Consider the following 26717-nt stretch of genomic DNA (forward strand, 5'->3'; position numbering starts at 1 on the left):
GGGAATACCCGAAATATAAATGAAGTACAGGGAAATCTCGATATACATTTAAGTCCGGGGAATACCCGAAATACAAATGAAGAACAGGGAAAATCTCAATATACAACAAAGTGAGGGGAATACCAGACGCACTGGGGTGAATAATCGATTCATTTTGTAAAAAGCAATACACTACAAGCGGAATAACTTCTATATCAAAGAATGAAACTTGTTTTGAAATTTACAGCAAGTTTACTGCTATTATAACGAAAACATACTAGTTGAAGACATTAGTATTAGATCTTATGAAAATTTTGAGTCTTTATATCGAATGGTAATTTTTATTTTACACGACGTATAAACATGCCGCCGATCGTACCCAAACAGTGAGATTAGACTGATTGTATAAACGACAAACGCAGTTAACCGATTAATGCTATCAAACAATTTCATCATAATTCGTAATTGCGAAATCGAAACACGAGCTATCTTAAGTTATCATGCAAAAAACAAACAGTTTTCTCATGCAAAACAATTAATAATAGATCATTTACACCGATTACATAGGAAGGGGGAAGAAGCATACCTCCACAGCACAGCATAACGACAAAAATGTTAAATTAACAATTTTAATGGTGTGACAAATGTGATGACAAAAAATACTGAGAGGCATAGCGATAAAAAGAGCAAGACATATCAGAATGACAAAGCGGATTTTAGCTTTTCAATCGGCTGCAATGTAGAAAGTCGCTCTAATGGATCTCTCGAACACCGGTTGTTACATAGAAAGTTGCTTTCCGAAAACTCCTTTAAAACAGGCTCCGACGTAGAAAGTCGTCAGGGCTTTCTCCCTTCACCGTAATAAACGAGGTAGCTTAGCTGCTTATTAATGGTTAATTGGTTAATTGGTTTTTATGGCGCAAGGACCAGGTCTGATCATTCTGCGCCAAACGTTTGTTAAAAAAGGCTTTCGTGTTAAAAATTAAAACATTTTAAGTAGATACAATTAAATATGCTGTAAAATTTGAATATCTTTTAAAAAAGTAAAAATATTTGGATGAGGGTTATCTCCTAAAATGTCATTTAAGTTAAAAACAGTCGCTCCAAAATGAACTTGTCGTTGTGATCTAAAATCTTGGCATTCACATAAAATATGTTTAATCGTTAAAACACAATTGCATTTGTCACAAAGTGGTGCAGGATCAGAGTGCAAAAGATGTTTTTGGGTCAAATAAGTGTGGCCTATTCGAAGTCTCGTGATGATGACATCTTTCTTTCTAGTCAGAATTTTATTTTTGAAACCCTTGACAGATGGCTGTATTTGAAAAAGTTTATTCGTAGTTAGCTTTCCCCATGTAGCTTGCCAGGATTTACTTTGAATTATTTTTATTGCTTGTAATGCATCGGATAATGGAACAAAATTTTCCTTCAACAGGGTTGTGCTTTTTGCTGCCTTGTCAGCTTTTTCATTTCCCAAAATTCCAACATGCCCAGGTATCCAACAGAATTTAATCGTGAAATTATTTTTTAGCGAATGATATATGTGCAAACTATTTAGAACTAAGGGATGACTTTCCGATGACACATTCTTAAAAGCTGCAATGCTACTTTTAGAGTCAGTATATATAATAAATTTAGAGGGGGATGACGTTGCAATTTTTTGAAGGCTTAGATATATTGCATAAAGTTCGGATGTAAAAACAGAACAGAAAGGGTGAAGTCTTTCGGATATTATTACATTACGAAAAACTGCTGCTGAGCCAATATTATTACCGCATTTCGAACCATCTGTATAAACAGGTTGAAAAGAATGATACTGTTGTCTATGTTCATAAAAACATTTCTGAAACATCACGTCTGATGTTGATGGTTTCAGGAAGTGCATAAAATCATCTACAAAACTGAAAGATAACTCCTGCCATGGAGGTGGACCACTAATGTTTACAGCAATCGGGAAGTCTTCAGTTTTGAATGTTCGTAAAATCTCTCCTATACGGAATCCAAAAGTTGGCGTAAAAGACAATCTCTTAGAGAATAACGCTCCGTATATAGGATTAAGAACCTTGTTGCACAGTGGATGGTATTCCACACTTTTAATTTTATAAAAGTAGGATAAACAAAGTCGTTTCCGCCTCAATTCCAAGGAGGGCTCACCACTTATAACTTGTAAACTTTGAATTGGTGATGTTCTAAAAGCTCCTGTAGCTATACGAAGTCCTTGATTATGCACCGAGTCTAACAATTTCAAGGTGGATTTGGCAGCTGAGCCATAAATGGGTGCCCCGTAGTCAAGCTTTGAGCGTATCAGTGATTTATATATCTTCATCAAAGAGGCTCTATCTGCTCCCCAAGAGGTGTTTGAAAGGACTTTTATAATATTTAGTGTTTGAAGGCATTTTCTTTTTAAGTTTTGAATATGAGAGCGAAATGTTAGTTTATTATCTAATATCACGCCCAAAAACTTTTTCTCACTAACTGTGGGAATGACCGACTCATTCAGTCGAAGCTCTGGATCTGCATGAAGGCCACGTCGTTTACAGAAGTGAACACTAACTGTTTTCTGAGGAGAAAAAACAAATCCATTTTTCAAAGCCCAGTCTATCATATTGTTTATGGATGTTTGTAAATGTTTTTGAATGAAATCCAAACTTTCGTTAGCACAATGGATCTGGATGTCATCGACATAAAGTGAAGTATGTACAAATGGTGAGATTTTCGAAACAATCCCATTTATTTTTATGATAAACAGTAAAACACTTAGTACGCTACCCTGAGGAACACCTTCATGCTGAATGAAAGTATCTGATAAAATATCACCAACACGAATTTGAAAGATCCTTGTCCTCAAAAAGTTTTGTACAAAAATTGGTAGATTCCCTTTTAAACCCAAGTTAAATAAATCTTTCAAAATGCCATAACGCCAGGTTCGGTCATAGGCTTCATCCATATCAAAGAAAATAGATATAAGATGTTTTTTGCTTACAAAAGCCTCTCTGATAGCAGTCTCTAGTTTTAGTAAATTATCCAATGTACTTCTCTTTTTGCGAAAACCGCTTTGGAAAGGGGAAATCAAGTTTTTCTCTTCTAAGACATACATCAGTCGGTGACTAACCATACGTTCCATTAGTTTACTGAGGCAACTAGTAAGGGCTATTGGTCTGTAATTAGAGGGATCTTGCCGATCTTTCCCAGGTTTGAGAATAGGAATTATTATTGCTTTTTGCCAGTTGGTTGGGAAGACTCTTTCTATCCAAATTCTGTTAAATAAAGTTAAGAGTACCCACAATGACGAATCACCTAGATGTTTCAACATATCATAATGTATTCTATCAGGTCCCGGTGATGTAGAATGGGATTTTTTTAATGCATTTTTCAATTCATGAAACTTAAAAGTAGTATTATATTCCTCCCCGTATGAAGGTAGAAAATCTAATGCTTGTTTCTCTGTCTGCTTTTTAAAAGCAATAAAATCTTCTGGATAAAATTCTTCACTCGATATATTAGAAAGAGTTTGTCCAATTAGATTAGCAATTTCTTTTGCATTAGAAATTACTCGTCCGTTCAATTTTAAAAAGGATATTTTATCTGTATTTGTGTAACAGCCAAAAATCTTTTTTACTTTGTCCCACATGATTTTAGAAGGTATTTGTCCTTGAATGGAATTGACATACGAATGAAAGGATTGCTCCTGGCTAATGCGTCGGATTCTACGAAATTCAGATTTTGCTTTTTTAAATTTAATGAGATTTTGGGTGGTAGGGTATCTCCTGAAGGTATTCCATGCTTTGTCTAGTGCTCTTTTACAGTTTTCACATTTATCATTCCACCACGGTTTGCATAGCTTTGGTATTTTCCCCGATGTTTTGGGAATACTGATATCTGCTGCTGCAATTATATGCTCGGTTACAAGCTTGACTGCCAAATCAATAGGAGTTTCATCAATCATATCTGGTGTAAGTTGACATATTGAGTTGAACAATGGCCAGTTTGCTTTACTAACATTATATCTCACAGGTCTTTTAGGAAATAAAAAATCACTGTGCATGTACGTCAATACAATAGGAAAGTGATCGCTGTTGTATAAATTTGAGTCCACGGAAAATTTCCAGTAAGGGGCAAGGGAAGGAGAACAAAGTGCAAGATCAATCGTGTGGAATGTTTTGCTAGCTTGGTGAAAGTGAGTAGGATTATTGTCATTAAGTATACAGAGACAATGATCATCAATTAGTTTTTCTATTTGCCTTCCTCTAGTGTTGATATCATCATTATTCCAAATAGGATTATGTCCGTTTAAATCACCTAGGAGAAAAAAAGGTTCTGGCAACTGTTCTATTAATTGATTCAAATGTCGTTGTTCAATATAGTCATTTGGGGGCAGATATAAATAGCAGATTGTTGTTAGAACTTTCAACTGAATTTGGACAGCAATTGCCTGTAAATTTGTGTCTAAAACAACTTCATTACTTGGCAAATGACGTAAAGTTAAAGATGCAACTCCGCCAGATGCTCTAGAATTTTGTTCATTATCCTTTCTTTGAAGGATATAGTTTTTAAGATTGGGAGAGACACGTGGAGTCAAATATGTTTCTTGTATCCCCAAGCAAACAGGTTGATATTTGTTAATAATAGATTTGATATCCTCTTTATGAGCTTGAAAACCGTGGCAATTCCAAGAGACTAAATTAATATTTGTCATTTCGGTTTCCTGAAGAATTTAGATTTAAAAACTTTTGGCTTGGCTGTGCTTACTCTAGCTTCATCGCTCAGGTCCATTTCGCTGAGATATTCATCGGATGGATGAATTTCCAACTCAACATCCTTACTATTTACGTTTATCTTTTCTTTCTGTTCATTTTGGTTTTGAATGGAAAGATTCTTTTTTTTCTTTTTATTTTGTGGAACAATTTTTAAAGTTTTTTGGTTTTTTGTAATGTTTTTTTCTTTAGTTATGGAAGACTTGTTCGATTTTATTATTTCGAGCCAATCTTTCAGTTTGATGGTAATGTATTCCTCATTTGATGGAGAGGGAAAAGGCTTCGCGATTGTTTGCGATGGACAACTGTTTTCTTGAATTTGTATCGGTTCAGTTTGCATGCTTGAACAAGTCGTTCTTTTTAAAGCTGTACTGTATGGGAGATTTTCCTTTGGAGTTCGTTTTTCAACTATTTGCCTAGCTTCTGCAAAAGAGATATTTCTAGAAATTTTAATGGTCTGGATTTCTTTTTCAATCTTCCACTTGGGACAGGATTTAGAATAAGCAGGATGACTACCGTTGCAATTAACACATTTTTGGGGCTTTGTGCATGGAGTGTCATCATAGCCAATTTCAGAACATTGTGGACAGCGAGAGGAAGAAGCGCGGCAGCTAGTTTTTGTATGTCCAAACCTCTGGCATTTAAAACAACGCATCGGGTTTGGCACAAAAGGACGCACATCGCAACTTATAAACCCAGCTGTTATCTTTCTGGGAAGCACATGAGTAGCAAATGTCAAAATAACATGCTTGGTTGGAATTATTTTACCATCTCTTTTTAATGTTATACGGCGTGCACTTGTTACTCTAAATGACTGCAGTTCGGAAACAAATTCTTCATCACTAACCATAGTAAGGTCCATACTAGATATGACACCTCTAGTATAATTCAGAGTTTTATGGCCAGATACTTCTATTGGGGCATCACCAAAATTCTTTATGGCTAGAAGTTGCTCTGACTGTTTCGGCGTCGCAGTCTCTATTAACAAATCTCCAGATCTAAGCTTCTTTACAGATGTGACGTTTCCAGCAGTACTTTGAATATACTTTTGTATCAAAAAAGGTGACATGTTTTTAAGTTTATCGTCTTTACCATGTACAACTAAAAATTTTGGAAGAAATTTCGAAAGCTCAGTTTGTGCAACGTTAATTGACTTGTCGGATTCGGTGTGTGAAGAAAGACCCATGCAAAAAAGACAAAGATTCAGGCCCGACGGCACCGCCCACCACGGAGCCCAACAAGGGATGGTAGCCACCGGCTCTAGACATTTCCAGCCTCGGCGCTTACCATGGCGCTAGCCGGAACCTATACGCTGGGAGTCACCCCCGGGGACAGTGACCACCCTTAACGCCAAGCCCAAGGAGTGACCCCTTCGCTTGATCCCCTTGAGCAGCCCAGTCATGTGCCTAGGATACCGGCCGATTGATACACCGGGGACCGAAATGTACCACCCGTCTAATGGGTCGCCACGCACGGCAAACACGTGGGGTGTTTGGCTGTCCATGAGAAGCAAGAAGCAAACAGAGCGGCGACAGCTTCTCATGGAGAGCCCCCTCGCTTGCCGTCGAGGGAAGGAAAAAATTAAGCAGATAGCAGAAGGCGTAGGGCAGTGGAAACATAAAGGGAGTAAAGATCCCTGGGTACCTCGGGATTGGGACACCCGTACTCACCTATAGTAGGTGAGCCCCTGAGGGGTTAGCTGCTTATTAAAGTCATTTTGTAGTTTTCATTGAACTTGGGTGGTCCCTCCACTAGGGGGAATTAGTTCAAGGGGAAAAGGAAACAACGTTCTTTACAAAAATTCGCACTTTCTGGGTGATAATAAGAACTGTAAATTTCATTATCTGATTTCACTGTAAATTTAATGGTTGTTTGTCACTTTGCTTAATCGCATTTGCACGTTTATATATAAAGGCTTGGCTAACTGACAACGAATGACACATGATAATTAATGTCAGTGTAAGAAAGACTCTTCATATTTCTGATAATGGAATGGAACTTCCATGAAAAAATGCTAACGACCGTATTGATTGCTCTTTTAAAAAAAAATTTTGCTTCTAAAAGTCTGTTGAAAAGAATTACAACTATAACTTTGCCATACCGAACACATTCATAAAAATTATAATTTTGATGCACATAATACAAATTTAATCTAATAAACAATATAATTTTCAAATTTTCTCTATATCTCGCTAATTTAATTTTTAAAATTTGCTTAATTTATTTAATAGAATGAAATAAAATATACAAAAACTTTTTTAAATTCAAGTTTAAATAGATATCAATAATATTTAGTTCTTTTACTTATTTTCAAAATCCTTCCAACAGTACAACTATTCTTTTATATATGTTGCATATTTACTAGGTGACAAACTATGAAAAAATTTATACCAGATGTTAAAGGGGTTAAACATACGAAACAAAAACTGTTTCATACCGTCATCACAGAAAATGATATATTCATGATAAATGAAACAATATGGATGGTTTTTAAGTTCTTAAATTGATTAGTTCTAAGCATGACTTTGTAGATTTACATTTAAATATAAATAAATGTCACTGATTTCTCATTTTCCTTTCTATCAATTAAAAATGAAAATATTAAATTCAATATACAAATTATTCAATATTAAAATATCATTATATAAATTGTGTTGAAAACTTCTACAAACCTATCAATTTCAAAGTTATAAATATTTAAAAAAAATTACAAACAGTTAAATAAAACATCCGATTCATTACAGCTATAAAAAAATAAAATTAATGCAATACTTGTAATTTAATAGTAATCATTCAAGACCCGATTTAAATTTTGTGGGTTCAAAACTAATAAACTAAGAATTCGTATGCAGGTTCGACTCGAATCTTTGCAGATTTTTTTGTTTATTAAATTGCAGCTAATAGTTCCAAAGATTTTAAAAAATATACATGCACTTTAATTTATCCGAATAAATAATTAAGTATTTGCAAAGAAGCAAAAATTAAAAATGGGAGGATCCTTTATATTTCAATTTAAAATATTTTCTTCCTTGATCAACCAAAAATGAAAGTTCTGATTATCAAAGCATATATTACACAACTTATTGTTTTCTATGCACATGATGCTCTATGCAGGTCTTTTCAGAAACGATAGAACATCTTTCAGTTTGCTCTTAAAAATTATTCAATTGCCATAAGTGAGTTATTGAAAGATTTTAATAAATTTTTAGATTAATGACTAATTGAATATATCTATTTTTTAAAAAATTTTCAGAGATCAATACTGGAAACATGCTAATGAATGCATTTTTCAAACAAGTTGCATTCAATTCAATTTTTCTGCAAAATAATAAGTATTCTTATTAAAATAATACTCATATTAATAATATTAAAAATGAGAACTGTTTAATTCTAAATATATATTATATATATATTAATGAGAAAGTATCAAAAATCACTGAAGTTCATTCAAATCTGAAATACATTATTTCATTTTATTCTAAGGTGAAAAATAATCCTTCAGCTATCATTCCAAGTAGTTCCTATCAAAGCGAGTAACAAAAAGTTCTATCCTGAGAATGGTAATTTTTTTTTTTTATTTCAACTAGTTATAATTTTATTCAAATACAAATACTTTAAAAAGAAGGCTAAGATGAAATAGATTTTGTTCAAAATTTACTTAAGCTGGACCTCAAATCATTCCATGAATTTGATAACTAAATCAAAGGGAATATTATCTCACCCAAAAAGTAGCAATAAAAAATAACCAGTCCTTATAAACTGGAACTGAAACAAGTTAGTGCAACCATAAACAATACAGACATATTAAAGGCATCAAAATATTGGCTTCAACAGAACAAAAACTAAGACTATACGTTTTTGTATCACATATGAAGAACAATGAATAAATTTAAATAACACCGTTATTAATTCACACTTTATATGAACTACCAAAGAATATTTTGCTTTATTGAGCTAAAAGAAATTGGCGATACAATTTCAGAAACCATTTTCTTTGATTGAATCAATCGCATAATTTTAAATAAGCTGTGTTTCTACTTAAAAGTATATTTCTCAAAAAACATTCATTTTTTCAAGATAAAAAGACTATAAAAAATTTTAATATTTCATTACTAAAATTATTACTTTTTACACCACTTCATAATACATTATTATTACATTTCATTAAAAAAATACTTTGACGATTTAAATAGGCAAGCTTCCCTTATTTCTGCTATTTTAAAAATATACTTTTAAATCATGCATTTCTAGAACAAATTATTCTTCTTCTTAAGTATCTAGAACCCTTCTTAAGGTACAAAATTGGGCAAGAAATGATGCTTTATTGAAAGCTAACTGCATGGAATGTACTAATCATTCTATTTTACTGACAATTAAGATTTTTTATTCATTTACATGGTTATATCAATGAAACCAAAATTTAAGGCCAGAACATATATCTCATCAAAGAACTCAAATTTAATATTCTAAATAAAATTCTGTATTCTATCTAACACATATTCAAATTTCATACATAAAAATACCCTCTGTAGACATGCATTTTCTTTAATTCTTTGCAATTTTTTTTTCATAAAATATATCGTATAAATCAGAAATAAAAAGACATTTTTTAACATCAACACTCTATTGATTACATGATTAGAATTCATAAGATTTAAAGTACTTGTTAAAGAAACATTCATCATCATAATATAATAAAATAGATTTTTTTTTTTTTTTACCTTAGTCGTGTATTATTTAAAAAAGTATAGAATCCTAAAAAATCTGCAATTCAGCTGCCACAAATCTATATAATACCAATCATACACGATTCTTCATAACATAAGAAATTATATTTCGGAGAAAAAAATAATAACCAAGTTTATTATGTGTCTTACTATTATTATTACTATTTATTTAGATATCAAATTGTTTAGCTTTCTATATAATTGAAGTTCTGGCTCTTTAATTTTTAAATAATTTAAAAGTAAAGTTCAGTAGAATTTAATTTTTAAAGAAATTCATTTATGCATGAATTTTTTTAAATTAAATTCATTTTACATTACCAGGCATTACATTACATATTTAAATATTAAGGCAATTTTACTCTGCTAAAATAATGAATTGGAAGCTATTAAGATTAACATTTTAGTATTTTTATACTTAATACAATAAATATTCATTGTATTAATACTTAGTACAATTAATATTTATTTTAATAACAATAAATATTTATTATAAAATTTGGTATATCTCTAGGTTTTGGTACCTACATTTCAAATATTATTTAACAATCTTTTTTACTGTATTTCAGTTAGTAAAGAAATTAAATGATTTTTTCAATACTTAAAAGTTATTTATGTTCATACAGGCTAAGTAGTACTAAAGGAAAAGTTATATTTCCATCAATGATAATACATTGATATAATTCTCTCTATGTATTCTCTATTCTTCTAATTCTCTTTATGTAATGACCAATTATGGAAGGTGCAAAGCATTCATAAATTAAAATTTCTAATGCATATTAGTTATATCTCACATTTAACATATTTTTGAAAAGTTGTCTATCATTTGTAACATATGGATGTTAAGAGGAAAAACAAATCAGTCATTTTTATTTATAAAAAAATAACTTCCTTTAAAAAAGAACGCCTGTTTAAAATAGATACTCACAAACCGATAGGAGATAAATAAATTTATTTTATTTCTTCTTCTGTTGTTGTTAGTATGAACTATCAATAATTATTTCCGTTTTATTTCCAATATTGATGATAATTTAACATTGCTTGCCTTACATTTAGGAATATATATATGTAATGCATTTTGAATCCTGTCGGCTAAATAATATGTAACATTATTTTGAACAAGATAATGTAAAGCACATAAAAGATAAAGTGATATCTGAAAATATTAGATAAACTTAAAAATTCAACACCACCAAAATAAATATATTAAAATGTATAACATAAAAAACGGTATTCCCACAGAAACTGTCAATTGTCTCTCAATCAGCAAGATTGTCTATTTGGTGAGGAACGTTTCTAAAGAATGCTTGCACAGTGTCCTTTAAACAGCAGAAAGCTCACCTAAATCATCAAACAGGATATAAAATAATGAAATAACATTGAACTTATATAATAATAATTTATATAATATATAATAATACCAATTTATATAATAACAATATATCAATACAGTTCAGATTTTTGTAATCAACACTTGAATCTGAAAATAATACGAGGTTCAAAATACTCTTATTATAAACATTAATACTCAAAATAAATGACATAAAAATGTGTAATTTTAAGAGAAAAACTTTAACCCACTAGTTAGCCAAATAACGGTGCATAGTTAAACCTTGTCCAGTAAGTTCTGGTAGCGGGTGAAACTTAATGACCCAAAATTAGGACATCAAGAAAGAGGACGTAATTCTTACTCTCTTTCTTTACTCCCATCCAGGAATATTTATTTCCTAAGTGGAGAACAACATATCCAAGATCAAAATAGAAATTAATTGTGAGGTTGACCCAATACTCGCATCTGAATAAGACTGCTGTATTTAAATTTATGTTGTGATGAAACCTAGCACAGCATCAAGAAAAGAAAAACTAACTCTTATGAGTGGAGACAACGGGCCAGCCTAGGTTGGAGATTATGTGGAAGAAACATGGGAAATAAAAAGATTTTTTTTTAAATTTAAATTATTATTCATGATTTAATTTAATTTTTCAGGTGGGTAATATGTTCTAAATTTTGATACATGGACAATATCAGTAGCTTTGTTTGTTAATACGTTTGGTTTAGTTACTTCATAATTTACATCTGAAATTTTAGTTACTATTTCATATGGACCTGAAAATACTGGAGATAATTTTCTACAATTTGGATAAATAAATTCCTCACATTATTACAATGCACCAGGTTTGAATGCAGAATCTATAAATCTAACATCATATCTTATTTTATTTTTATCATAATATTTTATTATATTAACTTTAGCTAATTGACTGGCTTCTTCTACTGGAGGATAGAATTGATTTTGAGTTAAAGAAGGAAGCTAAGGTAAAGTGCCAAATAACAAATATGCAGGAGGAAATTTTGTAACTGAATGGGGTGGTAAATTATATTCATTGATTACTTGTTCTAAAAGTTTAGTCCAAGGAATTTTGGTAGAGGAAGAATTGACCTTATACTTTAATTTAGTTAATAATGACTGGTAAACTTTCACATTTTTTATTACTTTGTGGATGATGTGAAGATGTTAACAGATGCTTGACACTGTAATTTCCGAGGAAATGTTTGAATTCAGATGAGGTAAAAGCACCGTTTCTATCAGTTAATAATTTGGAAGGAACTTGAATTTGAAAAACTTGTTTAATATATTAATATAAGTTTCAGAATTTTCATTTTTGGAAGGAAAAGCCCAAACATATCTAGCTGCATGATCAATTACTATATGAAGAATTTTTTTCTTCTTCTTTTTTTTTGTTGAATTTTATAATTAAATCCACCAGCAATAACAACAGAAAAACATTCAAAAGGATGATCTGTGGGGAGCACAGCCTGAAAAAGGCCAAATCTTTTTTTCTTTTTCTTTTTATTTAATTGACAAATATCACAATGTTTAACAAAAAGTGCAATATCTTGAGTAATATGGGGCCAATAATACTGAGTAGTAATTAAATTTATCATTTTTTGTGTGCCTGGATGCCCAAATTGTTCATGAGCCATTTGAAAAACTTTTCTCCGAAAAGAAAAAGGTATAACTATTTTAAACAAATTTTTCTTTTTAACTACAAGTACATCATTAATATTTTTATATTTAGTATTACCTAAATTGTCTAAATTTTGATAGTGTTTTATCTCTTCCAATAAATGCAAAGAATGTTGGATATACTGAGCAGTAGAATGTCTTGATAACATATCAGCTTCAACATTAGCTGTTCCCTTTAAATATTTAACTTCATAATCAAACATGCTTAATTTTAAAGACCAACAAAATAATCTTCCCCTTAAATTTTTTACATTTTAAAGCCAAACAAGAGCAGCATGATCAGTATGAATTATGAATTTTTTCCCATGTAAATAATAATAAAATTTATCAAGAGTATCTACTATTGCTAAACATTCCAACTCAGTTATACAATAATGTTTTTTCATAAGAGCGTAAAGTTCTTGAATGATAAGATACAGGATGTAATTTACCAGAACAGTCCGCTGTTTTAGGACAGCTTCAACGGCTACCTGAGATGCATCACAAGAAACATGAAGAGGTAAATTAGGGTTATATAGTTGTAACACTGGTTTAGTTATCAATTTATTTTTTAACATCTCAAAAGCTTTTTGACAGTCTTTTGTCCATTTCCATGGTCTGTCTTTTTTAAGAAGATTTAAGGGTTCTCCAATTTTAGCATAAGAATCAATAAATTTATTATAAACATTTACAGAACCAAGAAAACCTTGAAGTTGTTTAACATTTTTCAGAGGTTGTAATTTTTTAATACTTTCAATATTATGATTATCAGGAGAAATGCATCCTTCTTTGACTTCATACCCCAAGAAATTAATTTTATCTTGAGCAAATTACACATTTAGAAAATTTTAATTTTATGTTTTCTTTTTCACACATTTAAAAAATCTGTTTTAAATAATCATAGTGTTCCTCTGATGAGTTAGAGAAGACTACTATGTCAAAGTAGTGACATTCAAAATTTAAAAATTTATGTTTATTTATAATTCTATGAATAGTTCTATTGGGTATTGCAGGTGCATTTTTAAAGCCAAAAGGTTGGACTTGAAATTCATATAAACCTTCAGAAGTTACAAATGCCAATTTATATTTATCTTGTTCATACAAGGATATGTACCAATATTCAGATGCAAAATCCAAAGTTGAAAAAGTTTATCAGTACTTAATTTATATAATAAGGTAAGAGTTTTTCTTTTCTTAATGATGTGACACGCAGCATCACAACATAAATTCAAATACAGCAGTCTTATGGAGATATGAGTAGAGGATCAACCTCACAAATAATTTCTATTTTGATCTTTGATATGTTGTTCTCCACTTAAGAAATAAATATTCATGGATGGAAGTAGAGAAAGAGAGTAAGAATTACGTCCTCTTTCTTGATGTCCTAATTTTGGGTCATTAAGTTTCACCCATTACTAGAACTTACTGGACTAACTATGCACCGCTATTTGACTAACTAGTAGTGGGTTAGTTTCTTTTAAAATTACACATTTTTATGTCATTTATTTTGAGTATTAACGTTTATAATAAGAGTATTTTGAATTTCATATTACTTTCAGATTCAAGTGTTACATACAAAAATCAGAACTATGTTGATATATTGTTATTATAAAAGTTTATATTATTATATATTATATAAATTATTATTATATAAGTTCAATTTGTTATTCCATTATTTGATACACTATTACTGTTTAAAGGACACTGTGTGCAAGCATTCTTTAAAGGCATTCCTCACCAAATAGAGACAATCTTACAGACTGAGAGACAATTAACTGAATTTCTGCAGAAAACTATTTTTTATATTATACATTTTAATATATTTATTTTGTTGTTGTTGAATATTTAAATTTATCTAATATTTTCACAGATATCACTTTATCTTTTTTGTGCTTTAATTAATCTTGTTCAAAATAATGTCTTCAAACCTGCACTCTGCTTCAACCAAAATAATGTTACATATTATTTAGCCGACAGGATTCAAAATTCATTACATACATACATATAATATAAAAGTTGTTCTGTTTTCAAATTATAAAAATTTTTATACAATTATTCTATTTACATTATGATTTCTATATTGGAAGCATTTTCTGCAATCATATTTATCAATTATCTTAAGATCGACATTAGAATACACAAATGGTGTTTGAATTTATAATGTACTAATAATCATATCCTTCAAAAATTCATATTCACTTTGAAAAAAAGGAGACATTTCTTCTTTATATATTTTTTAGATGGATTCATCAGTCTCGCAAACTCCATTTTTAATTTTTGCTACATGCTTCTCGATGTAAATCTTAGCTTCATATGGCTTACAAAAATGTGTAATTTTGGGAAAAATACAGTTGTATCTTGTTTTCAAATGTTCTTTTACTTTTCAGATTTTTCGTTAAAGCAGCATCTGATTGCACTCTTAAAACTGTTACAATATTGATATGTAATTTGCTTTACTTTTGATGATTTGAAAATTATTATTAATATTTAAAGTCATGTCAAAACAAGGGAGAGAAAAAAAGACATCAAACATCAAATCAAGAAGTAAAACTTCTAAGATATTCTGCTCGTTCGAAAAGGGAATTGATCAGTTTTATCATGAGAAAAAGAATATTATTCCATGAGAAATAACCCTTAACCATCACTCATCTCTCATCAAAATGAGAAATAGGCGTTCTCTATAATTCCTTTTAATATTCGCCTAGTTTTCCTGCCAAAAGTAATTAAGTTCCAGCAAATCTACAAAGTGAATGCAAATAGCACAAGTTAATGAGTTAAAAAAGTTCCACTAACCCAAATTTAATATCCAAGCAAAATTTATATTAATTATTATAAAAATTATTAGTAGTATTAAAAGTAGGGAATCTTTCATGTTTACAGCAATCCTTAAGGGTTAATGATTGTAACTATTTCGCAAAAAGATATTTGGCTGATGAAATATTTAAAAAGTGTGTATGAAGTATTATAGTACTTTTATTAAAATAGAAAATCCTTCCATAAATTTAAAATGTTTTTCCTAATTTAAGAAAGGAGAATTATTTATTTATAAATGTAATTTTAACTAATACTTATGCTTTATATACACGTTTCCACCAAGCATTTAATACCTGGTCGAAGCCAAATTCAAAACCTTTGGTTTGAATTTTTCTGTTTATTATTGCTTAGGGTGAACATTGGTAAAAGTGTTTTTAAATTCTTTTTTTATACATTTTTTTCTATAAATGTTTTTATTTAAAGTATCTTGATAAAAGTACCCACTTATAAGATCTCCTCACATTTGAATATTCATTTCACTATATTTCAATACAAACATCGTTTAATGCTGTTTGCACACCTTAATTAATCTTTACCACTTTTTTTTTTGGGGGGGGGGGCAGAAAAAAAACTTTCTTTTATATGCATAAAAAATATTTCCAGCAAATTATATTTTTTAAATGTGTAATTACATATATTTAAAATATATATAAAAATCACCTTCAGACGTTAAGAAGTTTTGCAAAAACATAACGATAAAAATTACATGGTAATAATAAAAACTATTGGAAAAAAGTTATGTATCTGAAACAAAGAAAATGCATTTAATAAAATGGAAAATTATTATAGAAGCATTTATTCCTATTCAACAAAATTCTCAGATGAAGGAAAATATGGAAAATACTGAAAAATGGAACGAAAAAATGGAACTGCACAATTATCTTGCATCGAAACAGTATTAAATAGGAAATAAATGAATTAAAAGCTGATACAATTTTTAGCTATTTGCAGTATCATAACTTAATGTTGTGAGTTCAGAATTTAAGAATGAGAACTGATTTACATCATACTTTAAAAATAAAATGCAAGAAATTACTTCACAATTCAAAGAATTGAATTTTTCAAATTCTTAAAAGTAATGGCATGCATAAGAAATATATTTCAAACTGTTCATTTTGAAATAGATGCAATTAAGAAAGTTCAATTATTCATAAACTTAATTTAGAACATTTAATTTCAGAGGTCACAGAATTATATAAATATTTCTTTTATGTGAATGCCAGGATATACGGTTATTTTTGTTATTTGTCTGGGCACAGCAGGGACATGTATCTGATTGTAAGAACTCAGGGGAAAATGTGGCAAGATTTTTGTGGAAAATCTAGATTAATTATTACTATTTTTTTTCAACGTTTAAATTTGTAAAATATTGATCTTAAATCTGTGATTAAGGAATTTTTTTTATCAAGAAACTTATTTACTTCTTAAAATTAAATGCTAATGAAACAAGGTATTTTCTAAATTTTGGTTTGATTTCAAATACATAATGTCAAAAATCGAAAGGAGAATTTTTTTAAAAAAATTAAGTCACATAAGTTTGGAAATGGCAGAAGTGAGAGTAGGATATGCTTTAAAATACCCTAGTATCAAACGCAATAATTTCCAGGTATTTCCAAAAAAAAGATAACAGCCTCATTAAACTAGTAATGCAACAGTTATTAATCACTTATGCATGGAATAGAACAGTTTAACAGAATGTTTACATTCCATAACGGATTACAGATGGCTACGCGGTTTATTATGAAGCATTTTAAAAACTGACTCAAAAAGAGCTGTTCAATTCTGCATCGAATTAGATAGCCCAGTACGTTATTATAACCTAAGTAATAAAAATTAAATGTCAGCGATAAAATGGCAAAAATAATAATCTGTATCCCTTTTCGATACAAGTTCGAACAAAATGTTTTATTAAAACCATCTTAACAGCAGATATTGAATTTTTTTTCATTCGTTGTACGTACATCGTATAACCCTATTAAACAAATTAAAATCAAGTTATCGATTCCAACGAATTACCTGCTTACATGTCTACATCAAGTTCTCGAAAGAGATTTAGATCAATGCTTAAGGAAAGAAACTTTTTAGCTATCGAAAGACGCCGGCATCCGAAGGTTATTTAAATACGAAATTAGCAGAGTATTTATTTATAAATATTACTTGAATTTTACATAAATATTGATCAATACAAAAACGCACACTAAAAGGATGCAATCAACCTATATTTATGAAGAGCGTTTAAACTGTAACACATTTATTTCCGAGAATGCAGAATATCAACACTAAAACATTCATTTCTTCTGGCCAGTAAGATTTTTAAAAACATGTACATGTAAATTTTACCACATTTTTTTTTAAATGGGGATTCTCCCATTTCACATTCCAAACAATAAAAATTATCATTTCTAAAGAACTGATAAATTTATGTTATCAAATGAAATTATTATTCTAATTATTATTATATGCCAAGGAAGTTTTTAAAAAAACATTTCCAGGTGCATTATGAATGGGGATTTCCCCATTTCACATTCCAAACAATAAAAAGTATCATTTCTGAAGAACTGATAAACTTATGTTTTCAAATGAAATTATTATTCTAATTATTATTATATCCAAAGGAAGTTTAAAAAAGACATTTCCGGGTGCATTACGAATAACTTACAAACCTTTTAGTAATTAAGTCATTAAAACAGAAGCAAAATATTTGCAAACGTTTTCTTCCGATTGTTACAATTCTAACACGGTCATTCTATTAATAGACGTTAGAAAGCAACTCATTCTACGAAAACTGATAAATTTAATAGATCACCAGCTTCTTGTATTCTAGTAAATTTGCGTTTATGTTTTCAAACATAGCATAAGGGTAAGCAATATTTTGTACAAATAAGGAAACATTCCGCATTCAATTACATTTTTTTACATCCATTTAAATATAATGTTTGTAAATCCAGCTGTCGAATTAAATTAATATTTATTAAGCAATTCACAACGCTCAAAATTAACAGAATCATTCACAGATTGTATTTAAACATTTCAAAAAAAATCATTAGAAAATATGTAATTGACTGGCAATAAAGAAATAAAAGTTCACATTCACATTATAATATACAGAGAGCAATAAAACTTTGGTTTTAAAAGTGTATCATTGTTTCAAAATGAAATGATAAGGGTTTCTTTCGATTCTGATATTAAAAACAACAGACACAAAATAAACAAGCTACACTTATGACTGGAGGATATCTTATAGAACACATAGACAAGAATGCAACTGAATAATTAAAAACACACTTACCGAAGGTTGAAAGTATCACACTTTCTGAAATTTTATTTTAATATTAAACGAACGCACTGAACGATAAGCTGCTTTATACGACGACTGGATAACGAGAAAAAAGCTAAAGGGGAACTCCCGCCGAAGAGAGATAAAAAAAAATATATCACTTTCGAACGTGTAATCACGTGTGCCAGCTGTCAATGATTTCCTCGACGCGCATGCGCACGTACACTGCTTACTGAAAATGCGAACCGAAACTAACTGAAGTGTTTGGGTTTGAGGAAGGAAGGCGAATCCAAATCGTTGATAGCGAATGATACAAACGAAAAAATATTGAGCTAGGAAGGAATGGGTGGAATTTGAACCAGCTTTTTTCTTTCGGTTATTTTTAATGTTGAAACACTAGAATGATTAGCATTTATTTTCGGTAAAAGATGCTGAGCATTTAATTTAATATTTTCCTCAACATACTTTTAAGCGGACAGTGAATTAATTCTATTAGGCAATTTTGCGAATTTTTCACTTAAGAGTTATGAAATTTTTTAGGTATATGTATTAAAATATAAATAAGTCAAATTTCTTTTTTAAAAAAAACTGAAACCAAATATTATTTTTAAAAAAAAAAATAAAAGACGTATAATTTTTTTAAAATTTCAAAATATTCCATGCGACTCAATTTTTAATTTTTTCTATTATTTTTCTATATTACCCAATATAACTTTATTTAGAATAAAACTGTGTATGATTTTATAGTTTCAATTATTTGCTAATTTTTTAGAAATTTTTTTTTCCACACTTACTGAATTTTCATAAGAATGTTATGTTTTTCAGAACTAAAATTGACTTTTAAATTAAAAAACTTCGAAACATGAAATGCATTTCCTTATTTTCTTTTAATGTTTAATAGAAATTTGTATTATCTATTCTATTTAATTTTGTCAAAAATTAGGCCGCCTGGAACGTTTCAAAGATATTTAAATCTAATTGTAATATCATTTTGAGAAAAGTAATTAAAATGTGCTTTTTTAATTATGGCCTTTGAAATATTTATTTTATTGAACAATATATCTTATAACACTTAGTTGAATATAAACAGGTATTTTTGGGAGGCAACGATAAAAATAAAATGTCATGTTTCTGTCGATTTGTGCTTGTTTCAAAGCTCACTGTTCCCTTAAGTGAAATGATTTTAATGTTTGCAGCGACCAAACAGGCTATAAATGACTGTTTGTTTCGCCAACTGGCGATAAGCATCAATCATACCTTTGGAGATGAACTTTGCTCTCCAACGGATACGAGTGACTCACTTCCTGACTTCGCCAGCTGGCTTAGGACTTCTGCTTCTTGCTGGTCGATGGAATTACGGCCAATGTATCATGATTTATATTTGTTAATTTAATTTGTAATTAAAATTTATTTTTGTTATTTACAGGGCTGGCAGTTTTCATTAAGTAAAAATGTTTTAATACTTTAAATTAAAGTAAATTTGGCATTGCGTGTTAAACCACGCACCAAACTGGTGACCCGCTACTTTCTTTTTTACTTTTCTAAAATTGGCGAAGTCCAGCCCCAAAATTTCTAAAATACGCTCAAATCAGATTTTGGTGATTGAGCTTTTCAAATACTTTTCGTAATGGATTATTTTGGATTATTGTGCCAAGAGGTAATGCATCAAGGACCAGGTATGTGCTCGAATTTTCTGTTCATTTCTCTGTGATTGGTCAATATTTTATTTCCCCATTATTTTGGCGAAGAAATCGTATTATTTATATTCAGCATTAATTTTCGTGTTATTTTTTGTATTCGAAGTATTAATTTCTTATTACTTTCGTTTTGGCTACCAAGTTTATTATTATGATTCTTAACTCCCAAATTTTTTTAAAAACACGTGTATTTAAATAATCATAAATTTTTCTGATATTCGTAAATATTGTAAAAATTATTAGTTTTCCACAACGAGAAATCAAAAATGCTTAATTCTGAAAACGAAACTGTCAATGCTGACGCTCCGACAGAGTCGCAGGTGTCCCATCTTTCGGTGAAAATACCACCGCTGTGGAGGAACAATATAAAATTATGGTTCATCCAAGTAGAAAGCAATTTTGCTCTAGCAAAAATAACTAATGATCTTACAAAATACAATCATTTGATTGCAACTATTGATCCGGAAACTTTAACAGCGGTAGCTGATATTTTACTCGCACCCCCCGACACCAACAAATATGATGCGTTAAGTTTGAGTTTGATGTTTATGGCACAAGAGCCAGATTTGGCTATGCTGCGCCAAACATATGGTAAAATCAGATAAAAAAGTTTTTAAAAAATTTTAAGCTATATGATGCGTTAAAGACTCGACTTATAGCCGAATTTTTCGCTACGGAAAATGAACAGATCCGTCGACTGCTTTCTGAACTACATTTAGGCGCCGATAAACCATCGCAGTTACTCCGAAAGATGCGCCCCCTCAGGGGCTCATCTACTATAGGTGAGTACGGATGTCCCAATCCAGAGGTACCCAGGGATCTTCACTCGTTTTACGTTTACTCTCCCCTACACCTAGTGCTTTCTGCTTGATCCTTCCATCCCTCGACGGCAAGCGAGGGAGCTCTCCATGAGAAGCTGTCGCCACTCTGTTTGCTTCTTGCTTCTCACGGACAGCCAAAACCCCACGTGTTTGCCGTGCGTGGCGACCCATTTGAAAGATGGGTGGTGCACTGTGGTCCCCTGTGCATCAATCGGCTGGTAGCTAGTCACCTGAGTGGCTAGTCTGCTAGGGATCAAGCGAAGGGGTTACTCCTTGGGTTTGGCGTTAAGGGTGGTCACTGTCCCCGGGGGTAACTCCGAGCGTATAGGTTCCGGCTAGCACCAAGGTAAGCGCCGAGGCTGGGAATGGTCAGAGCCGGTGGCTGCCTTCCCTTGTTGGGCTCCGTGGTGGGCGGTGCCGTCGGGCCTGAATTTGTACCAATGTCGTATGGGCAAACGCAAAGCTGCTCCCTTCAGTGGGCAACAAAATGTTTCTACCCTTCCAACAGTACCTAATTTTCCAACCTTTTTCATTATCAAAAGATCATCTTCTACTAATGATACATTTCATTCAGTCTCTCCGTTTCTTGTTGAAAGAAGTATAACTGGCAATATTGGTGAGGTTAAAAGTACTAAAAAACTTCGATCTGGCGATTTGCTGGTCGAAGTACAATCTCGTAAACAATCTGTACAAATTATGAAATTAAAGTCATTCGAAAATATACCACTTGTTGTTTCTCCACATTCTTCACTGAATTCCTCCAAATGTGTCATTTCCTGTGGGGAGCTATTCAATGAACCGATAGATGAAATAACTAAAGAGTTGAAAGGACAAGGGGTTAGCCATGCACGGCGTATATCTATACGGAGAGATGGCCAGCTCCTAAATACCAAACATCTGGTTCTTACTTTTAGTTTCAACAAATTACCCGAGTACATTAAGGCGGGGTACATGCGCCTGTTGGTTCGACCATATATACCGAATCCGCTTCGTTGTTTTAAGTGCCAACAGTTCGGACATTCAAGAACTTCTTGCCGAGGGACATTAACTTGCGCCCGCTGTGCAGAAGTAGGTCACGATAGTTCGGAATGCATATCTAGGGAGAAATGCTTTAATTGTCAAGGTACACATACTTCCTTTTCTCGAAACTGTCCAGCATGGCAGTTAGAAAAGGAAATAATTAGTACAAAAATTAAAAAACAAATAGCTCAATAGCTCAAATCATGTAAAGTCCTCAGCATTTGAATACTGATCGAAATTAAGAGCAACCCTAAAGTAGATCTATAAATTAGCATTGCATCTTTGAAACAACAACAATTGACTTTTAATGAAGAAAGTGAACCTCTTTTATGAACTTGTATTTAAATTATGCGAATAAAACAATTATAAACGTCAAAATGTCGGAGTTTGCAATTTCGATGAAACTCAATATTTTAGAGTTCCTCGAGATCGAAAACTGAATCATTCCTTTTTATCTTTGAACATAATTTTCCAAAAATACATTGAGTAGACAAAAATTTGGCAAATAGCATTAGCACCAAATTTGTAGATTTCTATCAATTATGGAATAAAAACGCTCGCAGGAATTCTGTCTGTCAATCTGTCCGCGTGTGTGCGAACACACGCGTATAGACATAAAAGTCTATGAGTGAAACAGGAAATGAACTCTTAACATTAGAGCTATAGATATATTACATTTAGGTTCATATCTGTTGGAGGATGGTTTGGTTTGGTTTGTTGTATTTTATTGGCGCAAGAGCCATGTTTTGACTAAACTGCGCCAGTCAAATATCTGTTGGAGGATGACTATCTGTTTGTGTGCATCAGGGAATGTACAATGTTAAAAAGACAACAGGAATGAAAGTATTCTATTATCTAAATATATAAGAAAGTTGAGAGAAGAACACTCCCTTTGGTTAAACCTTATTTTTTGCAACTAATGATTGCATAGAGTTGAATCTTGATCTAGAGTTGAGTTAAAGAAAATTAATTCACATTTTCAACATTTTTTTAAAAAAAAATATAACTTTGCTTTAATATGTAATGATGAATTCTAAATATTCAAAATGCCCTCTTCAATTTTGGAGCAGTCATTAACTTATAAACATATGATAACCTTAAATAATTTTAATGTATTGGAATTGAAAAGAGATGAAATCGTAGCCTATTTCACATATACACAAAATGACTGACTGACAGGCAGACAGATTTTGATTTATTTATTTAATGTTTTATGTTTATTTACAGTTTTTCTGAAGATTATTCACTGCAGCGGTTAGGAAGCTGCGGTGTCATGATGATAAAAGTCTCCGTTTCAAGAACCAAATAATAATGATTTCGAGGCATAATTCCCCTAAGATTCCATCGAATATGTGGGTCTTGTACTTTTGAATGAGTGAGTGAGTATTACACTAGCGCAAGATCCATTCTCTGGATAAACTGCGCCGCAACTAGATGAAAGCTTTAGCGTTACATCTTAAAACTATGTATAAAATATTTACAATTCGATATTAAAAACAACTATAAATTAGGAACAATGATAAGAAGGTATCAACATTTCAAATTTCTTTGATAAAACCAGCTTCTTTTAAATAAAGGAAAATATTAAAATGCGGTTTACGTCCAATTAAAAGGGGAAGACAAGGAACAACTGTATTAAAATACTTAAGACGCAATGAGTCCAGTGTCTGACATTCAATCAATATATGTCGGATAGTCAAACTATCACCACAACGACTACAAGTTGGTGGTGGTTGCTTCAAAAGTATATATTTATGAGTTATGCGAGAGTGTCCAATGCGTAATCTCGTAAGAATAACATCGCATCGACGATTTAGGGAGGAACACCAAAGATCAATAAAAGGTTTGACCTTGTACTTTTGAAATTGGTTGCTATAACCCAATCTTCATACACTAGGGAGACGTAATGTGTCAGCTTCAGCTGCTCTGATTGAAATATGATTACCTTTTCTATTCTCAAATCTGACAAATCAAAGCAAATTTACTGTGTACTTTAAAATAATAGATTTACTTAGAAAGGAAGGATTATTCTATTGTTACTTAGGCTGCTTTTTTGCAACTTTTGATTGAAATGATTATCAGAAAAAAAATGAATTGTCCAAGGGCATGTCTAAATGGCGCTTAGTAGAAAAGATGTGAAATTTGCAGATGCACTCTTGAATGATTAATCATAACAGGAACAAGGGTAATTAACTCATGCTATATAATGGTTTATTTTGAAATCGCATTTGTACTTCGTTCATACAGATCACGTATTTTTGAATCTGAACATATGACAAAATCAACACTCTATCCGGTATCTTATTTTCCAAATTTCCATTCAACACCAACTTGAGAAAGCTCCACTCAAGATGACAAATTTAATTTGGACTACTTCCACATTTTCGGTGGATCTACAAAAAATTCGAATCTCGAACCAGCAGTCTTGCGGTCTTAAACTGAAACTCTGTTCCCAATTCAAATCCAGCTTTATTAATTGATTGCAAAAAAATGATTAGATTCATCAATTTTAAAATTATAATTGAAGCTTACAAACCAAGAAGTTTTTGTGACCTCAAGCTTAATATACGATTCTACTTTTCATACGACAATTTTAATTTCGACTCCTTCCCCAATCTCGGTGTATTTACAGAAGATTCGGATCTCGAACCAACAGTCCTGCGGTCCTAAACTGAAACTCTGTTCCCAACTCAAATCCAGCTTTATTAATTAATTGTAACCAAAAAAAATGATCAGATACATCAATCTTAAAATTATATTTGAAGCTTACAGACCAAGAAGTTTTTGTCACCCCAAGTTTAATATACAACTCTACTTGGAGTCAGGGCCAAAGTTTGAAAAGTCGTTATCTGATTCATTGAAAAGTGCCGTTCGGGGGATGTTAAAGGGGAAAAAAAGAAACTCTCAAACTACATGTTCATATAAAAGGAAGATATTGGAAGTTATTTCCATTTGGTTCTTTGGTTGCATTAATATTCCTTTTTGTGATTGGGTTTGATCTGTGAAACTAAGCGTTGTATGAATATATGAAGTTCGGAGCAGTTGTTAGAAAAAGGCATTTGTTTTAAGTGGAATGGCCTTCTCAAATTTCTGTATGTGATGTTCTAACCTAATGTTTAACAAGAATAATGGCTCTACATAGTGTGGAAAAGACAACAGTAATTTCGACTATCTCTTCAGCATGCGTTGCTTTTTTTCTTTCAAGAGAGGTTAGTATTTACTCGGCATTTAGTCAAAGGATCGCTTGTACAGCCTGAATTTTTCTGAATTCAACTTCATCATGCATCATCAAATTATGGATGTGGTAAGTTTTCCCGTTTTCTGTAGTCTCTTGTCAATAATTTTTTGAAAGTTTATTGTGTCGCTGTTATTGAACATTTAATTTCCTTCATGCCTATGAAGATATTTTATTAATCTTTCATTCTTGTGTCTAAGAGTTCTGAAAGTTTGTTGGGTTGTGTGTTTTGGAATGAAATGCAATTATTTCAGTGCCTTATCAATTAATCTCGTTTTAGTTGCATTTTCATTCCACATTAGAAGCTCTACCTTCGTTATTTTGAGAGGGAAAAATGGTCGTAAGATTTCAAAAATATGAAAATAGATTAACTGTAATTTATTTTCATACTTTAAGTCCTGAATCTTTAAAATATTTATTAGATTAGTTGAAAGTAGAAAATTCTTCCATTAAAAAGTAATAGAAGAAAGCAAATCATAAAAGCGAAATTCTGAAAATAGTTTAAGCAACAGTATCATAAATTACTTAAAAATTAAAAGCATTATGATAATGAATGATTGATTTTTCGATGAATGCATAAAATTTAATTGGCGACTCTTTTGGAGTAGGATTGGATTATCAAATAGGCAGACAATTTCATAAGAGTGAGGATATTTTCGAGATAATCGAATTCTGTGGTTTTATTTGATTCGCAAGACTTTGTATCAGAATGGATTGAAATTATGTAAAAATTGTATTGTACATTTTAATTTTCAGATCTTTATACTCAGAATTCTAAAACACTTTAAAATTCTCTAACCGATCGTTTTCGACAATTTTTTTCAGTTAACAGAATGTTTCATAAATTCAATAAGCCTCACAAACTTTGAGCATTTAGAATGTTTAACAGCTTTAAAATTATTTAAAGTCTAAATTTAATATTTAATGTAAACTTATTTTATATACGACATATAAAATTCTTGATGGATGGATTGTGACGTTTAGTGGCGCAAAAGCCAAACCTGGCCATACTGCGCCAGACATACGGTTAAAATATAAAGACCGTGTTTTTATGTAAAATTATATAAAAGTAGAAACTGATAGATACATGGCAATGTCTTTTAACATAGTGAACAAGATATAAAAAGTGGCAACATAATAAAATGTTAAATAATATTATAAAAACCAATTTCTTTTAAAAATTTAAAAAGATTTTTGTGGGGATGTTCCCCCACAAGCATTTGCATGTGCACTGTTGAAGTATTAAAAAATCTTAAACGATGACGATTAAAATCAGGACACTCAACTAAAAGGTGAAGAACTGTTAAAATCATTTTGCATCTCGTGCAGAATGGGGCTCGATTGCCGAATAAAAGATGTTTATGAGTAAGACGTGTGTGGCCAATGCG

General features: G+C 31.1%; 1 protein-coding gene across 1 annotated transcript in view; it reads right to left on the reverse strand.

Moving 5' to 3' along the window:
- Positions 1-18720, reverse strand: part of LOC129971357 (protein argonaute-4-like) — a 50233-nt gene extending 31513 nt beyond the window's left edge. The window contains exon 1 of the mRNA XM_056085042.1: positions 18569-18720. The gene's annotated coding sequence lies outside the window, so the exon portion shown is untranslated. The remainder of the gene's footprint in view (positions 1-18568) is intronic.
- Between the last annotated feature and the right edge of the window lie 7997 nt (positions 18721-26717).

Source organism: Argiope bruennichi, chromosome 6 (genome assembly GCF_947563725.1).
Source record: "Argiope bruennichi chromosome 6, qqArgBrue1.1, whole genome shotgun sequence".
In the NCBI taxonomy this organism is placed as follows: Eukaryota; Metazoa; Arthropoda; class Arachnida; order Araneae; family Araneidae; genus Argiope; species Argiope bruennichi.